The sequence below is a fragment of the Psammomys obesus genome, unplaced genomic scaffold, assembly GCF_907164565.1.
Source record: "Psammomys obesus unplaced genomic scaffold, mPsaObe1.curated_primary_1811, whole genome shotgun sequence".
NCBI lineage: Eukaryota > Metazoa > Chordata > Mammalia > Rodentia > Muridae > Psammomys > Psammomys obesus.
The window spans coordinates 5,924,607-5,946,716 of record NW_026591711.1 but is presented as its reverse complement, the minus strand read 5'-3'; the positions used below and the strand labels follow the sequence as shown (position 1 = coordinate 5,946,716).

Here is a 22,110-nt window from a genome sequence, read left to right as displayed (position 1 = left end):
GTACAAAAGCAGCATTATCCCTGGCATTAGACGAGTATCCCTGAAACATTCCTGTACAGGATACAGGATATGATAAAACAAGCCTTAGGAGGCACTAGCACAGCTTCTAGTTGCTGGCCGCAGTCATTCCAGGGAATAAAAGGAGCAAAAATAGAATCTTAGAGCTGGACAAATAGCTCAATTGGTACAGTGCCTAAAACACAAGCATGAGGACCAAATCCTTAGAACCCCTGTCCAAAAACAAAACAACCTTGGCACAGTATCACAAGCTTGCAATCCAAGTGCCGACAAAGCAGAAACAGGCAGATGTCTAGGGCTCCCTGGCTAGCCAGCCTAGCCTCCTTGGAGCATCCCCAGGATGCTGAGAGATCCTGTCTCAAGGACAAGTAGATGGCTCCCAAGAAATGAAGCCTCGGTTGTCCTCTGGCCTCTGTGCACACCCTCCTCCCCCAAAACATACACACACAAAACATCTTTCCTAGGAGATGTTACAGTTATTTGTAAAACAACAACTTTATTCAGCATGGGACTGTATGCTGTCATGCTAGCACTCCAGCTGAGGTGGGAGGATCACTTGAGCACTGCCTGGTCTGTATAGTGAAGCCTCATCTCAAAAATGAGAGGTGTGTGGAGACCTTGATTTCTGGGAAGATGGGGTAGGTGTATTTTTCTCTATTTCTCTGGGTAAGTATGACTAAAATCTCTGTATGATTTACAGAACAAACTGGGGCAAGGCTGAAAGCTCAGGGAGGTGGCAGAGACTTCAGTAGGGCCTCAAGACCCAAGGCCCCAGAGTGCTAAAGTCCCTGAGTTTTCTTTTGCTTATAACTTAAGGAGAGAAAAAAAAAAAAAAAAAAAAAGACAGTACCTCACAGGCAACGGATAGGATATTGCTTGAATGCTTGCATATAATACACACAGCCTGCTCTAGTGATAGTACCAGGAAAGGGACAGCCTGATGACAAAAAACATTGAGATCCAACACTCCAGTCAGGCCATAGAGGTCCAGAAGAGAGCCTGGATTTTCACACACGCTAGGCATAAGATATCCTGTAACCTCTTTCCCACCACCAGTGTAGTATCAAAAGATTGGGAGGGACCTCTACGTAGCAACACCTTCCCTCAGAGACTCATTAAAACCATGGGGCTTAAACTCCCATCCATTACAGATAGTTCGTGCTTTCCCTCTATGCTAGAACAATTTCAGAGTGAACCAGCTGCAAGAGGCCTTAAATAGATCCAGAGCTCCACAAAGCTTCAGTCCATAAAGCTTCAGTATACTCAGACTTCAGCTGATGATCACATTCCAAGGGCCAGGAAAATCTAAGACTAGATGATAAATGGTAACTATAGATGCCAAAGTGAGGTGACATGCATGTTAGGATGATCTGTTAAAGATTTTCAAACAGCCATGGTGGTGAGATAGTTCAGTTGACAAGTGCTCACAAGGGCCAGGTTCTGAGTTTGACCACCACAAGCTAGGGTTAATGCAGACCATTCCCAGCACCCAACAACAAAAGTGTACATCACCAAGCCAAAGTGCCTTATTCATCAGAATGCCTTCACTTTGCACAGTGACTGAGTAAATGGCCACCATTGAAATGTCACAGCAAGCAATAGGATCCTGCTAGAAGCCAGTCAGAATGTAGAGAGCCTCTAAAGCAGAGGCTAGGAAGACCCAAACGGTGATGTATTGAAGTATAGCTGAAATCTGAAAACTCAGTCAGCTCACCAGCAGAATGATGGGGACAAAGGAAAAAAACAAAACAAAACAACAACAACAAATGAATTGGGTGATGGAACAATAGCTGCTAATGCAGGGAGTGGAGAACCACAGGTTGGAGGAAAAATAAAAAGCCAAGAGATTTTGGAGTCCATATGACTCCTAACAGAAGGGCTGATGTAGGAAGAAGCAGGAAGAGGGCAGGCTGCAGAGAGGCCAAACATTTTTGCAAAGGACAAAGAAACTGAGTGGGCCCCAAGAAAGCCCAAAGAAATATGCACCAAAACATGCTGCAGTCAAAGGTTTGGAAATAAAAACTCTTGAAAATTGTGAGAATTAACACTTTGAGAGAAAAAAAAAATCAGTTTTGATGATACCACATTTTGCATCAGAAACGGTGGAAGCCAGAAGAAAGAGGCATGCTTTATGAAGAGCTGGAGAAGAAAAACACCCCAGAATCTCTTAAGGATGAGGGCAAAATAAGAAATTGTTTTTGTTTTGTTTTGTTTTAGCTATTAGACACCCTGCTCAAAACAATGAAGAAAATAAATAGAAAAGAAGGGAACTTTAAACTTCAGAAAAATAAAAAGGTCATGGTGAGAAAAATTAGGATAAATGAAACAGGCTTTCCTTCTCAACTTCCTGATTTATTCTCGACAATGGAGCAAAAGTTGAATTGCTAACTGCCAACACCTAAAAACAGCCTGGTTAAAAGGAAAGCAAAGAAGATAAGGGTCTTGTATTTGAATGTGTAACACAACAGTGGGCAATCAATAAAGCAAACGCAGACAGCATTTACTCAAAACATATTGGTTCCCAGCACCCACAGGACAGCTCACAACCATGTATAACTCCAGTTCCAGAGTTTCCAGCACCCTCTCACAGCGTCAGGCACAAACATACATGTGGTACACATACAAACATGTAGGTAAACACTTACGCATGTAAACAATCTAAATATAATTAAAACAGAAATTGGCAAAAAGATTTAAAACAACCCAGCCTCATGCTGTCTACAAGAAACTTTGGCTGTAATGACAAGCAGTTTGAAAGGAAATGGTGGATAAAGATTTGGGATACAGACGTGAGACAAAGCAAAGTTTCAGTAATAAGTTTCAGAGTGAAGGAAACAGAACAGCTGCTAATCTTACGTAATTCAATCTAATGAAGCTAGTATAAGCTTGGTACCCAAACTGAGAAAGACAGTACAAAAATATTTAAAAAAAATAAATGTACAGATGAGAATTCTTAATGAGTGTGGATTAAAAAAAAAACCATTTAAGGAAACAGTAGCTAATAGGATTCACTCATACCTAAGAGGTATGACAAAGTGGTTATTCCAGAGATGTCAGGATAGTGTGGTATTTGCAAATCTGTCAAGTCACTTTGGTGACAGAAAAGAAAAAGCCACACACCCATTCACAATTAAAACACTCAGAAAATTAGGAATGGGGACCACCAATTTGACAGTTGATAAAAACCATAGTTGGTAATATGCTTCATAAAACACCAGATGCTTACTCCTAAAGTTGGGAAAAGCGCTCTCGTTCTGCACTGCTAGAAGTCACAGCCTGCACAGTAAAGCAGAAGAGGAAAGAAAAGAAGTACAAATAGTAAATTGGGCCAATGAGATGGCTCTGCAGGAAAAGACACTTCCTGCCTCATGACCTGAGTGGGTCCCTAGATCCCACATGGTGGAAGGAGAAAACTGACTCCTTCAGGTTTTTCTCTTTTGTTTTGTTTTTCAAGACAGATTTTCTCTGTGAAGCATTGGCTTTGTAGACCAGGCTGGCCTCAAACTCATGGAGCTCAGCCTGCCTTTGCCTGCCTCTGCCTTCCTGAGTGTTGGGATTAAACATGGATTAAACGTCTATGCCACCATTTTCTCTGATTTCTTTTGCAAGCGTAGACACATTGATATACACAATAATTAAAAAAAAAAACTAAATTGAACCATCCCTATTTATACATGGTTGACAGAATTGTCCATATAGAAAATACCAAGGGAGATTTTTTAAATCTCTATAATCAAAAAATTTAAGTCCATCTGGCTCATGGAATAGAATATGATATACAAAAAGTCTGTTATGTTTTTGTATGCTTGAGATACAATACTGCCTGGGTCTGTAGCTCAGGAGGAGACAGCTTGCCGAGCAGTGTGTGGCCCTGTGTTTCATTCCCAGTATAGCCAAAGTACAAAAATTCTTGGGGCAGAGAGAGAAAGAGAGAAATCAAGTTGTTAAGAGCACTGGCTGCTCTTCCAGGGGACTCTGGTTCTGTTCCCAGCACCTACATGATAGCTCATGATCTAATGTTCTCTTCTGGCCTCAACAGGTACCAGGTATGAAGGCAGTATACAGACATACATGCAGGCAAAACACTCATACACTTACACTAAAAAAACAAATCTTTTTTTTAAAGTGCCATTTACAGATTTTTAGCTATATTTTTATTAAGTAGCCATTTTAAGTGGACAGTTGGCATTTTATAAGTGTTATAACTATCTCCCTTTCTAAAATATGTCACCTCCCAAGTGAAACCAAGTACAAAAGGTTACTGCCCTTTCTTCTTCTACCCTTGTCAACCTCCAGTCTATTCGCGGTGTATATGAGTTTAGTTATTGTGTATATTTCACATAAGTGGGGTCATACAAGTGCACGTGTGTATAGTCCCTTCAGTGCAGTCTCCTCAAGCTCTACAGTGCTGTAGGCAGCTGAACCTTATCTGTTTTATAGATGAATAGCGCAAGTTGTAAGCTTACACCACAATTTGTTTAGCCTTCATTCCATCATGGGCACTTGGACTGTTCTCATTTCCAACTATTATGAGTATTTCTTCCAAGAGCATTTATGTGCACATATTTTTGAGGACTACTTTTCAATTATTTTAGATTTGTACTTAGGAGCAGGAAGATGGATCATATAGTAACTATATAGTTAACTTAAATAACCATCACAAATTTCCACTTGGAACATTATAATTCTGATCATTCTTGTGTACAATTAAGAGAGAGAGAAAGAATACTAGCTATGTATAGTGCTATGCACCTGTAATCACTGCACTTGGAAGGCTGAAAAGGAATGATTGTGAGTACAAGACCTGCATGGACCACCACAGAATGAGACTGTCTCAGGACAATAGCAAAAAACAAACAAACAAACTGAACTAACAAAAACCTGAACAACCATGAAAATACTCAAGTGAAACTCTTAGAAAACTCTTAGCAGAGTGTGTAGTGAGAACTACAAAATACTGGTGAAAGAAACCAAAGTGGACATAAGTAAAAGAAAGACAAATGGTAATAGTCATGTGTTAGAAGAACCAAAGATAATATTCATGAAAAAGACCCGTAGTAAAATTCTTTTCTCTCTTCAAACCCAGAACAGAATTAACAAAACTGCTGTCAAAACTGTAACATGAAACATTTATCTAAAACTGTCAAAGTGGAATAGGTAAAGCAATTTTGAAAAATGAGAATAAAAGGAAAATGGGATGTAATTGTTAGCGAAGGGATAAATACATAGAACATTGTAGCATAACAGAGAATCCAGGGAAAGACCCACAAGAATACACCCAACTGACCTTTGCCCAAGATAACTTAATGGGAGAATCTTTATAGTAAATGATCTGGATTCAGCAATGGAACAATTTATAAGGAGAGCGAGGACTTTAGGGTCTAAGAGTAAATGTCTGCTATGAACTAAGCAGCCATGGTAGCAGAGACTATAACCCCAGAACTTGGGGAGCATACAAGTGTGAGGCCAGCCTGGGCTATATAACAGGACCTTGTTAAGGAAAACACACAAACAATAAAATTCCAAACCTGCAAAACTGTTAGAAATAAGATGTAACTACCAATTTCTAAAAACTTTCTATTGGTTCCTTGTGAATTTCACATCATGCATCCCAATTCACTCATCTCCCCCTTCCCTCATACCTACTCTCTACCTTTGCAACCTCTCTCTCAACAGAGGAGAAAAAGATCTCATTGTGGAAGCTATATTGTGTCACAGTGTGTCCCACAGTATACCCTTCCGTCCACATTTCTTTGCTTGTGTATGTTCATTGCAGTGAGTTGTTGGTCTGGTACAAGGCTTCTGCTACCCTATCAGTACTAGAACCTCACTGGAACTCCTCTTGGATATCCTGTTGTTGCCCTGTGTCAATAAGAACCTGTAGTTTTGAATCTGTAGGATTCAATGTAGCCTCTTCATGCACTCCAGCAGTTCATCCATGGGGTAGAAGTTGGGGTGATCCAACTCAAAGCCCTGGATCTGGGCCTGAGAGGTGTCTGAGTGGGTCAGCCTGCAGTTCTCCTGCACCCACACCACTAGGGCAAGCTCTTCTGCCCTGTCCCAGCTGCTGCCAGCAAGGGGCAAAGCCAACTCTCTTTTTCCTACATGCCCTTGGGCTGGCTTATCTATGCCCACACCATCAGGGCTAGCTCTCCTGGGTGCTTTATTAGGTAAGGAGCAGGGCCAGCTCTCCTGCTTTTATGACCCCAGCAAGGCCAGCTCTTCCACCCACTGCAGGTGGTGAGGGTAAAAGGGAGGTGAGGAGATTGCCATATGCTACCACATAAGCAGACAAGAGGCAGGGCCAGCTCTCCCCCACTCAGGCCCTTGGGACCAACTCACCCACAACTCCCCCATCCAGAGACAGGTCTATTGTGCTTCCTGGGTGATGTACTGGGCCTGCTCTCCCAAGCTGGCCAGGGGCAAAGTCAGCTTTCCTGCTCCCACATCCCCAAGGCCAGCTCTTCCATGAAGCACAGGCTAGGAACAGGGCTAGTTCTGCCCAGCCCTCAGATATCAGCATGTCCGCAGGAAACAGCCCAGACCAGGGTTGTCCACCTGGCCTTTGGTGGTAACAGACCCTGCCTGCAGGACCACGAACCCAGACCTGCCACACAGTGGTAAGTATAGGCCACGTCCCCACCCACCACAGTCCCAAATGGTATCACATCAGGCTGTTCCTTGCTACTTTCAATTTTCCAGGTTTGTCTCTCTTCATGATGCCTACATTTTTCTGTTTCTCTTTCTCTTCCATTTCTCCACCACTTACTTGCTCCTTTTAGTGGCACTTGGGATCTTTGAGCATCTGGGGTCATCTCAGGAGTGGTTTCAGGAGTGCTATGCCCCACCCGTGCATTATGGCACCAGGCAGGGGTCATCTCAGGCATGGTCTGTCAGCTGTGCAGTACGCTGGGCTAGTGGTCATCTCAGGCTAGCTCCCTGCCTGGGCCCCATGGCTCTGGATTGGTGGTTATCTCAGGCTTGCTTTCTTCAGGGAGTATTAAGCTACTAATCATTCAGCTGTTCACAGATCTGAACACAGCACAGACAGCCTCTCTCTGCCACCTGCTGATACATGTGATACAGTGCACTGCAGCTTCTCTAGGGGTGGGGTAACTGCTAATTTTTAAGATCTAGGAATTGTCAGAGTTCAGACTTGACTCCAGAAGCATGACCCATCAAAAGGAAAGTAAGGGAGCTGGGCCTCATAAAATGAAAGGGGGCCGAGGCACATAGCCTGGCATGCCCTGGTGTCTGACATGGTGACATGGTCAAACTTGTGGTCACAGTCAAAAGAGAAGAGGACTACATGTTCAAGGTCATATTTGACACTACAGTCAGTCCCAGGACAGCTGAAACCCTATCAGAGAGAAAGAGACAGAGAGACAGAGAGAGAAGGAAGCAGAGAAAGAAGAGGAAGGGAAAAAAAGCTGCAAAGAATGGGAGAAAATATTTACAAGCCACACATAGACACTCTCAATGTATAACATTTAGGAAATGAACAAGAGACACAGAGACATGTTTTCCTCAAGAGAAGAAATGCACGGCAAGTGTGCACATGCCTCAGCCCAGCATCAGCAGTGAGCGAAAACACAGCGATGCCTCACCAGGACAACCATGCAAACAGCCGAGATGAACGGGGCCAGCAGCAAGGGCCGGTGATGTGCTGCGAAGCAGCCACTCGGCAGGTTGCCAGTGCAAATGTTAACTGTTTTATCTATTACAGAAGGTAGTAGTTCAGCAGGCTTTTGAGAAACAGACCAGCAGGAAGGAAGACTTCAGCTCTCACACAAGCTCGTACGGGAATACACAGTTTACTCCTAGTAACCAAAGGCTGGAAAAAGTCCAGTTGTCTTTGAAGAGGTGAACAGTGTTTTTAAAAAACAACAGGAGCTCCTGCCTTGGGATACTGCCCAACAACAATAGAAGGGGGTGAATCCTTTGGGGATTATACTAAATGAAAAGAAAACAACAGAAAAACACTATCTGGAGCCATTGAAATGGCTCAGTGGGGGAAGGGGGCTGCTGCCATTCGAGTTCACTCATGCCCGAATCCACATAGTGGAAAGAGAAAACCAACTCCTGTGAGCTGGTCTGTGACCTACACGCGTGCACGATGGTATGTATGCACTCAGACACTTAAACATGCACACAAAGAAATGGAATACGGAATTCTACAGCGTTATCCCAAGGTGCAACCTGATACATGATTCCATGTGTTTAAAAGTCTTGGTGAATTTATAGAAATGGGAACAGTCGTGGTTGCCAGAGGCCGAGCACAGGGTGGGTGATGTAAAGGGCTCCTGTGGTGGATCTGTTCTGTATCTTGACTCTGTTAATGACTGTTCTCTGCTTACTGTGTGTAGCTTTTGTGCCGTAGCCCTACAGGACCAGGCAACCTGGGATAGGAGTACAAGGATCTGAGCATTATTTCTTCCAGTTCTTTATTAATTTACAATTATCCCCAGATAAAAAGTCCAAAATAGAAATAAGGAACAACTGTCTCAAAAAAGGTAATTGATAGACTAAAAAAAAAAAAAAAAAAAAAAAGCAGAAGCCAAAAATACGAAGACCAGCCCTGGGTCCAGCTCCAGCCCTTGAAAACAGATCAGACTCTTGGAAGAAGAGTCCCTTCCCTGTGGAGCACTGCGGCACCCTGCAGGGAAGGAGAGCCCCAGCCTTCACTCACACACTTACACCCTTACGCACTGAAGTCCACCGCGCTTGCAAAGTTTTGGTTTGGCTTTACTCCGAGGGCGGGACTTGATGCGAGACTTCATATCCATGACTATACGGGGCCACATGTCTGAAAGCACTTTTGTTTAATTGTCAATACTGCTTTAAACTAATTATTCTGGAAATTTATCAGCATGTTAATTCCTTCGCGTGCTTACAGTAAATGAAAAGGCTCTAGCATATTCACGGTCAAGAGGAGACGTAATGACAGGCAGGCAGGCGGGCAGGCAGGCGGGCGGGAGAAAGCTTCAGTCTCCGAAAGTAGAGCAAACTCAAGTTTGCTTAGTGGACAGCTTCTTGACAGGCACAAACTTCATTTCACAAGCCTTCCCGCCCGGGTCCCGGCATTGGTTGTGGTTACAGACGCTGGGTGGCACTCTCAGGGGGAGGGCCTTGGCTCTCGGCGGCCGTGGCAGAGCTGGCACGACGAGTTCCCAGTGTGTCACCCTTGGGCGAACTCCGAGGCTTGCCCACTCCAGCTCCGCAGTGGCTGCTCGTCCGGTGCAGTTCGCGGCGGGCGACTCCCGGGGAGGAAGGGGGACAGGGAACGGCGCTACGGCCAGGCCCGGCCCCGCCTCATCCGCCCGCTCCGCCCTGTTCTCCCCTAGGAGCCCACTTGAACCCGGGCGTGGCCCGGAGGCTCTGCCGCGGTCCCCGCCTGTTCCCGTTCACGGACCCTGAGCCGCAGCGCACGCGCTGCTAGCCAGCTGCTGGCCCGCCGAATTCGCGAACCTAGTCCCCGGATCCCCGCGCTGAGGGCCACCGCGCTGAGAGCCAAAGTCCTGCTAACTTGGTAAGTCATGGAGGTTGGTGCGGGCAGGCCCTGTGGACCAGCTGAGGAAATGTAAGTCTGGCTGAAATCGGAGCGGAGCCCCCCCCCCCCCCCCCCGACACAGACACACACCCGCCGCATGCCCTTCAATCCCAGGCTTCAGGTGCAGCCCTATTTCGGAGGCGAGCGCTTCAGAAACCCCGAAATCAGAAGATTGCAGTGTGACCTAAGGCCCCACGTTCTCAGCCTGCCAGCCTGCAACTTAAAATCATCAAGTGTTGACTTAGCAAATCCTGATGCCCAGACCATGCCACGGACCATTTTGTGGGAATCTCTAGGCTATTGCTTCAGAGCTCCCCGTGTGATTTCATTGTGCACGGAAGGTTAAAAGCCAAAGACCAAAGGGTAGCCACCAAAAGAAGGTGCCTGCAGCCTGGGACCTTCCTGAGTGCAGCCTGCAGACAGGCTGGTTGCTTCCAGGAACCTCCTATGGTCCCGAGGCCGACGGAGGACGTCCCTTGAGTTTCATGGGATACAAAAGAAGGAAGCAAGACAATGCTTGCTTGGCAGAGTTGCCTGAATATCAAACTCAAAAAGTGCGGTGCGTTCATAGATTGTTAAAAACATAAAAATGGACAGACTGCCAAGCACTTTTGGTTCTGTAGTGCCTGAGTTATTGGTATTTGAAATTGTCTCAGGAGGCCAGGGAACCCTTGACGACTGCCCTCTACCCTTTACGAGTGAAGCCAAAGATAACTTGCAGGATGGAGTCTGATTGCTTACTTAAAAGCAAACCTTCCTGCTTTAGATTTTAAGAATACCAGGCGTGTTCAGGAAGTCTGTTGGAGACGAGAGGTCCCCTTCTGGTACCTGAGAGTAGATGCCAGGGTGGTGGTTGGGATCCAGGAGCCACTGGAAACAGGCAGGCATCCTCATATATGCTGGCCAGGGGAGAGACAGACTTAAAACTCAGGGAAGAGAGGCAGAAGAGGGCCCTTTCAAAGGCTGCAAGAGTAGGCTTTTGTTTTTGGAGAATAGACACCCAGTAAACCTGGTTCCAGTCTTTGATTCTGTCACTGGAGTGATGCGATCTGCAGCAAGTTAAAAACGACCCCTCTGAGCCTCTCTTTTCTTGCTGATAAAGTCTGGACAGAATGGAGCTAACACTGGGTGAAGTAAAGTCCATCACACACATTATGGTCCATGGCAAAGGCTCTGTTACTTGATGACACAGTAGAGGTAATTTATGTGCCACAATTATCTATTTAGTATAGCTACTATGATCGAGTGTGCACTCAGAAACTGTTTTCCTTAATGCTTTTCTACACCAAATATATCTTTAAGAAAGCTGGGCTGTCAGAAGGACTCAGAATGATTCGACACACACAGCTCTCTTGCTAGCAACAGCCTGATATGTTGCTCCCAGTGTTCTGTTCTCATTTTGCTCTTGACTCATGGCCAGAGATTATTTTATCAAAGACAAAGAACAGTCAGGAATCTGTAGAAGAGAATTCCAAATCCTGTCCTTACTGATGCCTGCCTTCCAGCTGAAACTGCCACCCAGATGCCCAGTCTGTTGGGACAGTCACTACCAGAGTAACAGCAGTAGCGCTGTTTAGATGAGACACTCAGAATATAAACCGTGAAGCCACGGAGGCATGGCTGTCAAGTGTGTGGTCACTGATGTTTGCTTCAACAAAAATACTAAGGCTGTGTCTTTTACCCAAAAGAAAGGTTCACTGCTGAAAATGAAAGGCATTTGATTCCTAGGATATTAATAATCCTCCACTTCTACACTTTTCCTTTGGAGGGTTTTAGGAGAGATGAAGTTAGGAAACCTAAAATGTACTTCCTCTGAGTTGTTGCCATGGTGAGCTATAGGTGTTTCACAAATTTCCAGAGTCGTGTTTTCTTTGTTGTTCTGCAGAAAGCCGGTTGCATGTGTGCCCTGTAGCAGCCTGCTCTTAGCCACCTACAGGTTGTGACTGTATCTGGGGAGGCTCAGGGAGGGCAGGTGTTCCATCTAAACTCTGTAGTAAGAGGGAGTATTTCTGTCTCTTCAGTTAACTGGCGGGTTTCAGCCAGTGCTGGACTACTGGCCAACACAAGACTTCTTGGTTTGGATGCTTACTTGAACTTGAATTTCATCTGGACTTGTCAGGCACCAAACTGGGCAAATGCTCCTATGCAGAGTCAGCCTCAGCAGGCTTGCCACCACCCTCCCTGTTTGCCCAACTGTCAACCCATGGAGTGGGGGCTGTCAGCTGATGGGGCCATACCCTGGCCTTTGATGGAACAGAGTCCCTAGTAAGAACTTCACTTCTTATAGCTAACAAGGCAGTGAAGTGAAATGCTTCCTTAAGACCAGCAGGAAACTCACTTCAGAATTTGTTTTTACTGACAAGCGATTTCCCTCTAAACTACAGGAAACTGTATTTTAAAGGAGTAATAAATGGTTAAAGATGAAAGCTCAGGGAGTGATCCAGTGAGCACATGATTAGCACCAGGTCTTGGTACATCATCATCATCATTACTACTGCTGTGTTGGGGACTGAACCTAAGACTTTACAAATACTAGGCAAGAGCTCTGCCATTGTGCTATATATAACTCTACACTCTTCTTACTTTTAAAATCTTGAGTCTCACTAAAATACCTAGCTGTCCTTGTGTCCTTAATCTCTGTCTGTAGCTCAGACAGACTTTGAACTGAGCTTATGGGTCCTAGCACTTTAACCTCCTGAGTAGCTGGGGGTATATGTGTGTGTGTGTGTCTGTCTGTCTGCATTGCTATATATTTAGAATGGAGATGACCTTTGATTTTCTGTTGTATTGTCCCCACACATAGGTTAGGGTTGAAAGAAGTAGGGGGTGGTAATTAATGACTCGGTAGATGCTTTAACAGCCATGGGCCAATAGTTAAGACAGTTACATATTACTGAAAAAAATGTCTTTAGTGGTCGGAGAGCTGTGAGAAAGTGAAAATTTACGTGGGAGAATAAATGTGTTATTCTAATTCCCAGAAGATTAAAAATGCAATGGCCAAGAACTCCTGTGCCATGCTTTATCTTAACACAATCACAATTTTTTTCTATGACACACATTTCAGCAAGAAACTAGGTAGAAAGTGAGGCTTTCTCTTGGGGGTAGGCCATCTCTGTATATACTACAGGACAACAGATTCCTTCTTTAGAGGGCATTCCACTTAACAATGGAGTTATAAATATTATTTTACTGCTATTATATTTTTGAGACAGGCTCTCACTAGTAGCCTTGGCTGGCTTGAACTTCAATATGTAGACCAGGCTGACCTCTGGCTCATATTGATCCTCTTGCCTCTGCCTCTAGAGTGCTGGAATTGAAGGCAGGCATCACCATGCTTGGTACAACAGTGATTTTAAAAACACACAATCAGGCTTCATTCCCGAGGCTTCAGGTGCAGGCTCCTGATCTCTGTAAAGCAAATAGCATATGGATGTGGAAGAAACCTCAGGCTTTGCACCCAGAGTGGGGGGGGGTCACACCATTACTTCCTTCCTCAACTAAAGCTGGTGCCTTCATTTGTAAAATAGGACATTCTTTTTGAACAGGGTGCTTTGAGCCAGTGATGAGCTAATCTTTGAAGTACTCTCCACCTCGCCTAACTTCCAGTAAGTGGTGATTACCGTGGTGACAGTAATAATGATGGCGGCTGTGGTTCCAAGGCTGGTTTTGCCATCTCCTCATGTGACCTTGGACTGGGCTCTGGCATCTGTAAAACAGGGTCAACACTCATAGCAATACTAGGTTTGGTGAAATGATATGGCAGACTGCAGATACTAAGGATGAATTTGTCCACAGACTTGCTGTGTGCCACACTGGGCTGAGGGATTCATAATGGATTGTTTTTTTGATTTGTTCATACCACCCCACCCCCACCTCCCTTAGTCTTCCCAACAGCTCAATAACCCTTAGTTGTGTCTCTCATCTTCCAGGTGAGAGAGCTGGAGTCCCGTGAGGTTAAAGAACTTACCCCAAGACAGTCATGCTCTGCTCAGGGCTTGAAACCAGCCCCACAATCCTGAGTTCCTAATCTCAGCCTGGATATTGGGCAGGACCTGCCCTTTCTGCTAGTCCCACCCACCTCTCCAGGCTCTTACCTGTAATTAAGGGCAGGTGTGTGCACGTTTCCAGCAGAGCGGTGTTTCTTCCTGCTTAAGGAGTGGAAGTGGGTGCTTCCTCCCATGCCCCTCAGATGACTTGAACTCCTATCATTGCTTAGGCCATAACTGAAAGGAAAAAACAAACAAACACAGAAAGCCCAGAAGCCTTGTTACTGGTGTAAAGGTAACTTTAAAGGGCAGGTTATAATGTTTGTCTTGTAACACTGTCTCCGGGATGCAGTAAAATGTGCTTTTATGGTGAGCAGGTGTGTGGATGGGTGGATGTGGAGCACGGAAACCCTACTTGGGTGGGACTTAGGTAAACAGAGTTTAAATTGTTCCAACTGCTGCCCAGATTTTGAATTTTTGCTCATCTTCCCCTATCCTTTGCCCCCCAATGGTTCATTTCTCTTCCTGAGATCTTGCAACCTTCCCAGAGGTTTATGTGGGGTGGGGTGGGGATGGGGGACAGAAGAACAAATGGCAAGAGTTAGTGGCAGGTGCTTTATCTTGTCTAATAATGAAGTGGACGTTTCCAGGAGTATGAGGCAATCTGCTGGCTCCTCAGCCTGGGAGGAAGACTGGAATAAAACTCTAACTCCTGGTTCTTCCTTGCTCTTTGGGGTTCTTCAACATGTTAACTCAACAATTATTATCAGAAGGTCTCACTGGGAGCAGGCGTATATTAATCAGAGGCTGGGGAGGAAGGGTGGCAGGAGTATCACGCAGTGGTAGAGTGTGTCCAGCATTCACAAGGTCCTGGGTTCAAGCCCCAGCACCACAAAACCAAACCTGAATACAACAGGCCTCAGCATTGTTTTAGCTGAGTCTGGTGGTACATGCTGGTAATGCCAGCACTGGGGGAGGAGTGGGCTAATGGAGTATACAAGCTAGTGGTGTCCATCTTATGGCACAGTATCTTAGATTGTGTGTTCTAAACAGCAGCTATTTATTTCTTTTAGCCCTGGAGGGAAGGAGTATGAGATTGGGCCTCTAGCATCGTCAGGGGTGGTGGTAGTTCTCTACCTGGTTTACAGAAGGTCATCTATGTCCTTGTGAGACACATGGAGAAAACAAGATCTCACCATGCAGTCTTCATTCCCAGGGTATCATTTAAGCCTAACCAGGGGCTTCCCCAAGGCTATCATGCGGGGGGTTAAACTCATGAATGGAAGCATGGACATTCAGTCCTGAGTTGGGCAGGGTATAAACACACAAGAAAATGAAAAAATATAAAATACCCTGAGTGCTGTAAGGGGAAACAACTCCTCCTGAGATAAATTAGAACATTCCTAGTATTAGTGGTGTGGAGGTACCTCTGTACGGACATTCAGCAATTAGTTGGCTATGTACACAGGAGGAGTGAGATCATTGGAGAGTCAGGAAAGGGCATGTCTGAAGGCCAGAGGTGAAGGAACCAGGTATATGAGTGTGAGTGTCCCCCTTGGTGAGGCACGAGGCAGAAAGGAATGAGAGGAGCTAGAGAATGAGCAGAGACTCCTGGGCTGAGTAAGAACAGAGGACTTTATTCTAACATGCAGTGGAGAGCTGAGGCGCCCCATCCTCTCCATCTTTTCCTTATTATAAATCTATAAATGAAAGGTCATGGGAAGGTCAATACAGAAAGAGAACAGAGAGGGCCCTCACGTGAGCAAGCCAAAACCCTCTATAACAGACCCACGCTCATCATAACCAATTCACTCCCTTGAAAACCCCATTGTGACAGTCATTTTTCTACCACTGTAACAAAGCGCCAGAGATAATCAACTTAAAAGGAAAAGAGGTTTTGTTTTGGCTCATGGTTTCGGAAGTTTCAGCTGTGATTGATTGGCCCTGTTGACTTTGTGCCTATGATAAGACAGAATATCATGAGGAGGTGGTGAAGTCACGGTGGCTGGAATAAAACAGAAAAGGAGCAACTAAGGTCCTACTATTCCTTTCAATGACCTGATACCATGGTGTGTAATGCCCTTCTACCTACTACACATTCCGCCGTTTCCCACTAGCACATAGGTTGGCAACTAGAACTGTAATATATGGGCTTCATAGAGACATTTAGTGTGGTCCATTGTGAGGATGGGAGCCTCATGACCCAGTGTCCTCCAAGATTCCCACCTACACATGCTGCTAAATATGACCTTGAAGATCAGTTTCCAACACAAACATTTGGGGGAGCAAATGGTTAAGCGATATCAACGATTGCACATTCAAATTAGAAGACTTGTACTATTCCATCCTCAATACTGAAGAAAAACAGGAAGGGGTGGGGGAGCAAGCCTGTGTTAGAGTGTGAGACAGTCTTGAAAGGGGTTGAGGGAGCAAGCCTGTGTTAGAGAGTGAAATGGTTCTGAATGTAGACAGTGTTCTCAACATCAGGCTAAAGAGTCTTCAGCTCAGAATGCAGTGGAAGTGGGCTCAGGGCTAGGTATGCCTGGCACCCTAGTCCCTGCTCTGGATTTTCCTGAGAGATGAATATGAGTGGGGGGTGCTCTTCGAAGCACTGAGCATCCTTCTTCAGGAGCCCCAATGGATGATGGATGAGAGATTCTAGTCCATCCCAGCTCCTGGAAACAAGGGCAAAAGGCTCCCCAAAGCAGAGTGGGGCTGGAATGAGGTGGGGTTAGAGATTGTAGGCACAAAATCGCAGGCACCCCATGGCTGTAAGGCAGCCTTCCGCGCATCTATCCTGCCATCTCTGGCTGGAAGAGGTGCTTTCCACACCCGTTTTATCTTTGAAAATCCAGATAGGGGATTTGTATATTGTTGGGAGGCACCAGGTTGGCTTTGTTATGCCTTTTTGTTTTTTAGCACCGGGGCTTGAAACCAGGACTTCTTAGGTGCCAGGCGTGTGCTCCACTCTTGAGCCACATACCCAGAACCCAGGGTTTGAAAAAATAAAAATTAAAAAAACCTAAAACTTTTTTTTTTTTTTGGTTGACACTTTTAGGCCACAGAGAAATGCTCCACTGAGGGGGAAAGCCCCACCTCAGCCTGCTCTCCTGCAAGTAGGTGGGTGCACTACCCTGCCCTTCTCCATCGAATGTACTGTGGCTGGTTAAACAGGTCTCCATGAGATAGGAGCTCACTCATCAAGGCTGGCCCAGGCTGCAGGCTCAGAGGAGGACACTGGGATGGTGGATCTGTCCACTCAATGTCTCACTGGCCCTCAGGGTCCATGCACCACGGTCCTTCACCTGGAAGCCATGACAGATCTGCGGCTCTGATTCTGATTCTGCAGGCTGTGCACCTGTTTTCAGGTGGGGCAAAGACAGATTTCGTGGAGCCCTTTGGCCAGCAGTCAGCAGTGTGTCTATTTGTTCACAGCCAAGTTCCACCTTGGCTTCTGCAGTGAGTAACACATGATGCTCTTAAGAAAGGCTTTTCATCTGTGAAGCCTCAGACACTTTCCATGTAAGTCCTAGAGGCCACCTTCAGATATCTTCTGGGCTGCAGACCTGCTCTGTATATATTGCCCCCCACCTTGCTCTCAATTAAAATTACATGTGTTTATTTATTGAGGGGGGCATTTTTGGAGGGCAGAGGACATTTTGTGGCAATCAATTCTCTCCTTCTACTCCTACACACAACCCAGGGATTGGACTCAGGCCATCACTTTGGCAGCAAGTACCAATACTCAACAAGCCATCTTGCTGGCCTTCATGGTAAATAGTTCTTTACTCCTTTGAGGACTTCCAGGACTGGGTCAAGCCAAGGGTCTGCTTTCCTCTGTGTCCTCTTCTTATTAGGATGTTTTACTCACTGGCCCCTAAGCGATGAGCTCCAGGTATTTCTTCTTCAAAGCCTAGATTCAAACAGGAACAGTGTCTGTTAACAGGAGAGCATCAGTCTTAATGAGGGGCATGGCCACTAAGCTGCAAGTGATTCATTCACTTTCAAGCCATTGCGCTCATAATGCTTTGGAAACTGAGACCTGGACTCGAGTTATGTTCTTCCCTTTTATTTGTCTTACTTTCTTTCATTGAGTAGTGCAGGCTGGCAATCTTCCTGACTGAAAAGCACTGGGTTTACAGGTCTGTGCCACCATTAGTGATCTTTTTAAAGGTGGAAGATGTGTGAAGGGCATAGAGCGATATTGGAATGCCCAGATGCAAAATTTCACTGATAAACTCAGTAGGTGCTGTTTCTGAAGTGACTCTGTAGACTATGCAAATGTGCTGACGTGCTCATTGCCAGTATCTCTTGGCCTAGAAGAGGATAAATAATTTACAAAAGAAATCGCCACCTCCCATAAAATTGGTAAGGATAAAGTACTGTGGGAACTCCCAGTGGAGCGAGATGAGCTCAGGGGAAGAACAGATTGAGTTGGGGTCTGGCCCTTCTCTCATTCAGTCCCTACTGAAAGATGGGGTGAGCCATTGGTTAAGGAGGCTACTCTAGCCAGAAGCAAACAGAGACAATATTTGTTTCATGGCCTGAAGCCCTGGGTTCCAGTTTTAGTAGAACTATAAAAGTCTTTGCCCTGCTAAGAGCCTCACTTTCCGTGATTAAATGGGCGTGTAGGATGGTATTCTCTACTCTAGAAGCCCAGGATCTCAGCAGAGTGACTGGATCTTGGACACACTGTGTGGGGCTTTGGAGCCAGAGGAAGGAGACTTGGCTCTGAAGATGTGGAGGCATCCACTGGGCTTCCCAGAAGCTGAGCAGTTGTGAAAGGATGTGTGTCACCACTGAATTCTAAGGAATGCTTATATCAGTTGTGTCTGCATTCCTTAATCTGTGGGCAGGATGGCAGTGCCTGGGGTTCAAGTTATGTGGACACAGAGAGAAAGAGAAACAGAAAGAGCAAGCGCGAGAAGATTTGGATCGGGTCTAATTTCTCTCTCTGCTTTGAAATGCTGAGGGATTGGATGCTTTTAGATGCTTAAAACTAAATGAGAGCTAGCAGAGCTTAAAAGCATTCAGTAACTATGACAGCTTCATCTGCATGCTCAGAGCTCTTCAGATACGTGTCCTGTCAGTCATTTCAGAAACAATATCAGACCGGTTGTTTTTCCAGGTTAAGATCATTAAGGGATTGACAACAAAATAAGAAGTAGAGCTTTTGGTGTGTCGTGCAGCAGAGAGGGCAGGGCCAACTTGAGTGGCTGGGCATGTGTGCTCTACATTGTTGTATGAGTGCTGCATCAAAACAGACCTGGCACTGGTATCCGTTAGCCAGATCTGAGGATGAGTTAGCCCACCCAGCCACTGCTTGGCATCTGGAGGAATGGAGAGCCACTGTGCTCAACTTCTCATCACTTTAATTCTGAAAATCCATCCAAAAGGCTCATGTGCAAATACAGTGTAATAATCCTCATCACTGGAAATGTCTCAGAGAGGAGGCTGTGGATTAAGTTCCCAGAACAACTCTTGCATAAGACAGAAGCCATTCTGTTGGTCTTACTTTTTATAATTATTTAATTTATTTTTCTTAAAGCCTCTTCCCCCCTTCTCCATCCCAGTCCTTTCCAATACCTGAACACCAGGTAGGAGAGAAAGAAGGTCAGTGGGGAGAAGAGGCGTAGTTTTCCTTAGCTACTTCCTGATTGTTAGGGCTGTCGGGTTCCTTGGGGCAAGTCCAATCCTCTTTTCAGGATATCTCCAATTTTTCATCACACTGCATCAACAGCAACCAGGAGCAGCATGGGTAGCGGGGCACCATCAGGATTCTTCTTCCTTGGAGGCCCCTTTCTCTTTCTGGGCTCTGGCATTTATTCCCTCTCCAGAGTTATCAGAATTAAACTGTCTGCAGCTAGCAACATGCCCCTCTCAGAGCCTGCATGAGGTAAATAGTTTGCTTCTATGGACAATCTGAATCAGCCCCATATCCTGCACTTGGGGTCAAAACAAAAACATGTTTACGGTAACATAACTTAGTTTTTAAAGACACCAAAACTTTCCACTACACCATTCCATAAGGGAGATTGCAGATTTGACTCCCAGCATTCATGGATACATGTTACAAGTTATGTCTGGGGTTTTGGTCATGCTGGTGTCTGGACCTGACGTGTTTGAATGACATTTTTCTATCCAGATAATCTCAAGTCTGAAATGACTTGAAGTAGGCAATTACCTAAAGTAGGAAGGAATGGTGGTTTTAACTGATTTTAATTCAATAAGTGAGTTCTATTCATATTTCTACTGCCCAAGACTGTATGGACAGTGTTTTTGCAAGCTCATATTGTACACAGTAAATTCTGACCTTGCTGCAAATGTTATTTGCTGCTTACATTTTAGTGTGTGTGTGTGTGTGTGTGTGTGTGTGTGTAGCCCAGAGTGCCTTAGAATTCATGATCCCCCAAGTGCTAGGATTTCAAACACCCCACTGTAAGGTGTACCTTTATCAAAAAGGGTGAAAGAATCTGAAATGTTTCATTGCTATTAGGATGGGTAGTAATGAGAAATCAAATCAAAGGGTTTAAGGGCTAGAACTGTGTCTCAGTGATAAAGCACTGACCTAGCATGCACAAGACTCTTGGTTTAATCCCAGTATTGAAAACAAAGCAAAACCAAACCAAACAAAAAATAAAAACAAACACATACAGAGAAAAGGGGGCAGTAGGATACCAAAGACAGGCCAAAGAGCGAGCTCCACCATAGTCTAACTTGGAGTTTATTGGGCTTACTTATAAAACGTGGGTAAGAGTTTACTTAGAGAAGCATGGATGACTCCAAAGCAGCCGCATCAGTCTCTTCCTTCCTAAACGGTGGCTTCCAGAGCTGCCTAGGCAGAGTCTCTTTTAAGTTCAGTTAACCTTCCACAGTCTTTATACTCTTCCACCTCTGGACACCACACAGCCATGTGTGGACAGGACTACATTCAGCTGGGAAGGAGGTAAGCAAGGAATCTCAACTGAGGGGACAATCATGAACCCCTAGTTTCTTCTGTGAGGCATGTTCATAAGCCCGATCTTGAAGGTCACTTACAAATAAGCCCAAGTTGAAGCTCACTCATGTCACAGCTGCCCAGATGAAGGTGGTAATGGACAGTGTTCTACAACATACTTGAAAAGAAGGGGAAGGAGGGACAGGGTGGGGCTGGGAGAGAGGAGTCTGGGAAGAGAGCTCATTCTGTAATGTGCTTGCTGTGTAACTACAACGACCAGAAACTTACTAAATGTTACTAAAAAGCCAGACATGTCGGTGTACATGGGGAATCCCCACACTGGTGAGAAGAGACAAGCAGATCCCTGGAGCTCACTGGCCAGCCAGCCTAACCTGAGCAGCTCTCCATGAGCCCAGCCTAATGAGTGCCCCTCCCAGGAAAGGAAAGGAACCCAAGGTGCACATCTCAAGAGTGTGATCCCTGTAGCACATGCTCATCCACACAAACACTCCCCCAGCTCCCACACCCCTCAGCCCCCAAAAGCCACACACATGAAGGAAACAAGAGCTTTTGCCAAGAAAGCTGTGTCTGTGGGAAATGGCTTCCCCTTTTTAGGTTCCAACTAGGCTATGAGTTGATAGCCTCCGGTCAATGGAAGATAAAATCAATCTGTTCCACCTAGAAACCTATCTTGTTTATAGGGATATTTCCCCAAACCACAGTTTCCACTGTTCCCAGGGCCACAGGTGGGTCTACGTGCCATGGAAGTCTGAGGCTTTAATGAACACTGTTTCCTTAGGTGGACTCTGCTTCTTTAAGTAGACACTGCTTCCTTGGGTGGATACTGCTTCCGTACGTGGACACGTAAGCCAATGGTGACAGGTCAGGGTGTGTGTGGAGTGTCCGGCAGTTACTAAAGTGCTCCGTGTTGCTCTGGGCATCTCAGTTCTGCTCCCCTGAGGAGGGTTCTACCTACATTCATCTCCCTGCAACCTTCCGCTACAGAGGCACTCATGGGTCCTGCACCTTTGTGGTCATGGTGACAAATCCAAGGATCTCCTCAGGAGAGTGTCAGACTTGCTAGATCCACCCCCTCATGCCTTTTTGTTGTTGCTGTTAAGTTGGCATACAAAGTAATGGGTGATATCACAGTGTTTCATACATATGTGTCATGAGTCCTTGTGTGTCCCCTTTCGCCTCTCTGTTCTCTACTTGCTGATTCCCTTCCTCTCCTCAAACAGTTTCCTTGCATTCCATCACCTGTTTCCAGTTTAAAGATAGAGATCTTTCATGGTGCCCTTTCTAGTTTTATGACTCTCTCACACACACATGCACGCACTCGCACATGCACACACATGGAGGGAGGAACGGAGGGAGGGCGAGCAATTTAAATCTAGGCTCTGCATGTGAGAGATAATAGGGTATTTGTCTCTGTGTCTGGCGTATTTTACTTAATGCAGTAACCTCCATTTTTACATATTTTCTTGGCAAATGTTATAGTTTCATTTTTCTTTATTCTGCAGGCATTTCTTATTCACATTCACTGCACTTGTAATACCTCATTCTGAATCTTTCTGAACTGCCTGGTTAGAAACACTGAGGGTAGCGATCTGCTTAGC

The 22,110-nt window shown here is 45.4% G+C and overlaps 1 protein-coding gene and 1 pseudogene across 2 annotated transcripts in view; one reads left to right on the top strand and one right to left on the bottom strand.

Annotated features, from left to right (window-relative positions):
* Positions 1–7,014: 7,014 nt before the first annotated feature.
* Positions 7,015–7,130, bottom strand: LOC129680299 (small nucleolar RNA SNORA17; annotated as a pseudogene).
* Positions 7,131–9,181: 2,051 nt separating this feature from the next.
* Positions 9,182–22,110, top strand: part of Nod1 (nucleotide binding oligomerization domain containing 1) — a 50,853-nt gene continuing 37,924 nt past the window's right edge. For both annotated transcript variants that reach the window (XM_055611872.1, XM_055611871.1), the window contains exon 1: positions 9,182–9,547. The gene's annotated coding sequence lies outside the window, so the exon portion shown is untranslated. The remainder of the gene's footprint in view (positions 9,548–22,110) is intronic.